Below are 4,625 nucleotides of genomic sequence, written 5' to 3' on the forward strand. Positions count from 1 at the left end.
TATCGAGTCCACGTTACACGCACGCACGCATAGCCCAAACACAGCCGATACACGCACGCACACAGACGCACAGGTTTCCACATTGTTCCCCGTAGGCGAAGCTTCTTTAGCCTATAGCTCCGGTTGTAGGCTATTGTTTGTTGTTTTTCTTGCGCATGAACGGGTCGGCCCGCTTTCTAATACCCGCGGACCGGGTGGCCCAGGAGTGCCGTCTCATAACTGAGATATATAGGCACATAAATACCTATCGTTACATGCTGAAGACATAGGGTCTGCATTGATAGTTTAGATTAAGTAGGCAGTTTAGAGGGGAACAATCGCTTTCATGAAATGACTACATACACACACACACACACATGCATACTAGGGCTATGCTCATGCTGACTTTATTTGGATGCAAATTATCTTGTATTTACTTTGGTTTTGGATACGAATGATTTTGTATTTTGATTAATTTAATGCAAATTTAAAATGGAATCATTGTCAAGGCCAGGTTCTAATGTCGACACACATGAAAGACAATCAAAGCTTACTGCCAATGCATTAGCACATCAAATTGAACATTTCCAAAAGGAAAGAAAAACTTAAGGTTAGCAAAATTGAAGCTGTTGTGAAAGTAATTAACGAGCTTATTCAAAGTTCTGACAACGCTCAAACTATTCAATCTCATCTTCACAATTTATCTGCACTGTATGATGAAGCAAGCCAACTTCATGATTCTGTTATTCCACTACTGCCACCAGAAGAACAAGAAAGACAAAACATTTGGTTTTCAAAGATACACAAACGTAAAGTTGCAATAATTGAAAATACAAATAAATGGCTTTCAGACACTAATGGAAAAATGCAAACAGTAACTTCTACTTCACATCAGCCACACCCACCTCATGCTGAAATGTCTAGTGCAGTGAATAATGACAATGCTTCCTGTGTTTCAGAACATCCAGAGGATGAGGGGGGAACCTCTGTTGTAGACGATGTTAACCCTGATGATAGCATTTCTAATGTTGCAGTTGAAGCATCAAGGGAAAAGAGCACTGCAGGTAGTAAGTGTAGGTCCATTAGTACCACTGCCTCATCTACTGCATCTGCACGCGTAATAGCAGAAGCAGACTTGGCAGCTCTTCTCGCTCGCCAGAAGATGCTCAAGGAGAAACAGGCTCTGGAAGAGCAAGAGGTGCAGCTCAGAAGGAAGAAAGAGCAGCTAGATTTGGAGATAGAGATAGCAGCATCAACAGCTAAAATCCACGTCTTGAAAGTCTCTGGCACCTCTCGAGTGTCTGGTGTTGCAGCTAGTAGAGCAGATGGCATGAATTCCTACTTCAAGAAAAATAGACAAGAGGTTACATTGAATGTTGATTCTGAGACGTTTGTGCCTGTGTCAGTGGGGCAGCATGTAGGTCAGATACCTCAGTATACTTCGACAGGTGAACAGCAGCAGCCACATCCTCACTCATGGGATGCTCGGCTTAAAGTGAATCATGTGGGGCTGCAGTCGCAGCCTAGGCCTGAGACAGTTGGGGTTAGACAAAGTGCTGGAACGCATAACCCTCAAGCAAGTTCTCAAGGCAGCACCGATTATGGTCAGCTCATATCTATCTTGGAGAAACAAAATCAGATCACGTCTTTGCTTGCTGAACAACAGTCACTGTTCTTCCTTCCACGACGTGACATTCAGATCTTTGATGGTGATCCCTTGGAGTATCAAACCTTCATGAGAGCCTTTGAGCATTGTATCGAAGAGAAGACTCGCAGCGCCAAGGATTGCTTATACTTTCTTGAGCAATATACTAAAGGGCAGCCTAGAGACATGGTTCGAAGCTGTCAGTTCATGTCACCTGAAAGTGGCTATGCCAAGGCCAAATCCTTACTCAAAGAGTATTTTGGCAACCCGCTGAAGATCAGCTCTGCTTACATGGACAAGCTTTTCCTGTGGCCAGTGATAAAGTCAGAGGACGGCAATGCTCTTCAATCTTGCAGCTTTTTGCTGCGGTCTTGTTGCAATGCTCTGGGAGAGTTTGAGTCCACACACGAGCTGGATGTCCCTGGTAACATGCAGACAGTTGTCAAGAAGTTGCCCTATAAGCTCAGGGATAAGTGGAGAGATGTCGCTTGCGGCTTGCAGGAAAGGTTCCATCGCAGAGCCACCTTTTCTGACATTGTTGAGTTTATTGAAGCTCAGGTGAAGATTGTGAGCGACCCACTGTTTGGGGATATCCAGGATTCTTCCCCTGCAGTGTCGAGGAAGGAAGTGAGGCCCGCTAAACCTCAGTACTTTGCTGAAGCAAAGAGAAGTAGCTTTGCGACTACTGTCGCTACGGTCGACACGAAAATTGACACTGGACCAAAGGGAGAACATGGCTCATCTGTTGTTGGAGCATGCTTGCTTTGTGGAGCTGGGCATTCCTTGGACACGTGCCGTCTAATGGAAAGGAAGACGCACGCTGAGAAGATGTCCTTCTTGAGAGAGAAAGGGTTGTGCTTTGGATGTATGTGCATTGGGCACAGAAACCATGAATGCCACGAACGCCTTGTGTGCAACGTGTGCAGTAGGAGACATCCCACTATGTTGCATATCTACTTTGAAGAAGAGGATAGTTCAGTGCAAGCACCAGGAGAAGCAGAGGTAGCGGATGAGAACACTTTGATCACAGTGCAGTCCAGTGGTCTTACTGGGGCCGGAGAGAGTGACTGCACACTTGCCATACTTCCCGTTCGGGTGAAGTCCAAGAAAGGTCAGACGTTGGTGACCTATGCATTTCTTGATCCTGGGAGCTCGGCTTCATTCTGCACGGACAGGCTCATGAAGCGGCTGAACCTCTCAGGAAAAAGGTCTGACATTCTCCTAAGGACAATGGGTCAGGAGAAGGTGGTCAGCAGTCAAGTTGTGTTGGATTTGGAGGTAGCTGGGCCGGAAACAGATTGTTTCTGTGAGCTACCTGCAGTCTTCACGCAGAAGAACATGCCTGTACACAAAGGTAACATTCCTAGGCAGGAAGATCTGCGGAACTGGCCGCACCTTGAGCACATCAACATCACGGCTATCAACTCAGGGGTGGATCTTCTCATTGGCACCAATGTTCCCAAGGCTTTGGAGCCGTGGGAGGTGGTTAGGAGTGTTGGCGGTGGTCCTTATGCGGTCAGAACTATGTTGGGTTGGACCGTGAATGGTCCCATAGGAGGGGGCAGCGAAACCGACACCGCTTGTGTGAGTCACGTCACCGTCAACCGGATCTCGGTCGCCAGACTTGACCAGCTGTGGGAGCAGCAGACGAAGGCAGACGTACCTGCATGTACTAAGGATGAACAGCTTACATTGGCTACAGAAGACCTCAGCTCAGGGGCTGCCACAATGTCTGTTCAGTTGGTGGACGTTCGGTTGCAGAACAACAGGAAGGTTAAACATCCCACGGGATTCCTTGCACCTGTGGTGCTAAGTGCCAAAAGCCTGTGCAGAAGTCAGATGGGCTGGAGTGATGCCTTACCAGCTAGTGCTGCCCAGGAGTGTACAGCCTGGCTGCAGGAACTTCATCAGGCCCACTGTGCTTTGCTCTTGGGTAAGGCGCTGGAATCCATCACGATTCCTTGCATGGAGTTGACCGCTGCAGTGGCGGTGATGACAGACAGAGGGACCAGTGTGGAATCCTCAAGGTCCAATACTTGGATGTCAGGTGAAATGGAATGGCCTGAACAACTCAATCTTTCAGGAAAGGTCTCTCCAGATGATGTGTCCATGAAGGCAGTTCAGGCCAATGAGCCTGCAGACTTGAACACGCCGTTCGCCAGTCACATTCCGTCTTGGTTCTGGTTGGGAGAGATGGTCGGTTGGCTTCTTGAGTTCAAGAGGACGTTAGACCTGGCTCAGAATAGGAGGCTTTCTATTCAGCTGGGTCTGGATGAAGAGAAGCTACACGTGCAGACCTCTGTAGCTTCAGGAATCAGAGGGGCCAGATTGGATCCTTTTTCGCTTGGAGCTCTTGAGCTCTTTGAACTTCTTTCTCTCCCTCTCTTTATTTCTCTGTTTTGCAGGCGGAGAGGAGAATATGGATGAAGACACAATTGATGATGCATTATTATGAATTGAATTTGCATTGAATTTCTATTTTGGAACTATTGTAATGTTTGCTAAGGCTAATCATGTGCTCCTACATATTATTAAGTTTGTAATTAATGCCCAGGCTTAATTAGGGGCCGGAATGTAGGAGCAAAAAGGTGCTTAGTCACAGTTATTTTCACTTGATTGGTGATGGGTGTGGGCACCGCATTAACGCTCCATTATTGGTGGGAGCGCCTCTGTGGGTGGCCACCAGACAGGTCACAAATACAGGTGTCTACCAGCTCACTCTAGGGACTGTTGAACGCCTCTGTGGGTGGCCACCAGACAGGTCACAAATACAGGTGTCTACCAGCTCACTCTAGGGGACTGTTGAACGCCTCTGTGGGTGGCCACCAGACAGGTCACAAATACAGGTGTCTACCAGCTCACTCTAGGGACTGTTGAACGCCTCTGTGGGTGTGGCCACCAGACAGGTCACAAATACAGGTGTCTACCAGCTCACTCTAGGGACTGTTGAACGCCTCTGTGGGTGGCCACCAGACAGGTCACCAAATACAGGTGTCTACCA

At 47.7% G+C, this 4,625-nt stretch overlaps 1 protein-coding gene across 1 annotated transcript in view; it reads right to left on the minus strand.

The window, feature by feature from the left end:
• hdac5 (histone deacetylase 5) overlaps window positions 1-4,625 on the minus strand; it is a gene marked incomplete at its 3' end in the record, with an annotated part of 100,368 nt that overhangs the window by 33,791 nt on the left and 61,952 nt on the right. The window lies entirely within an intron of this gene.

This window comes from Electrona antarctica (assembly GCF_951216825.1).
Source record: "Electrona antarctica genome assembly, contig: scaffold_110, whole genome shotgun sequence".
Classification (NCBI taxonomy): Eukaryota; Metazoa; Chordata; class Actinopteri; order Myctophiformes; family Myctophidae; genus Electrona; species Electrona antarctica.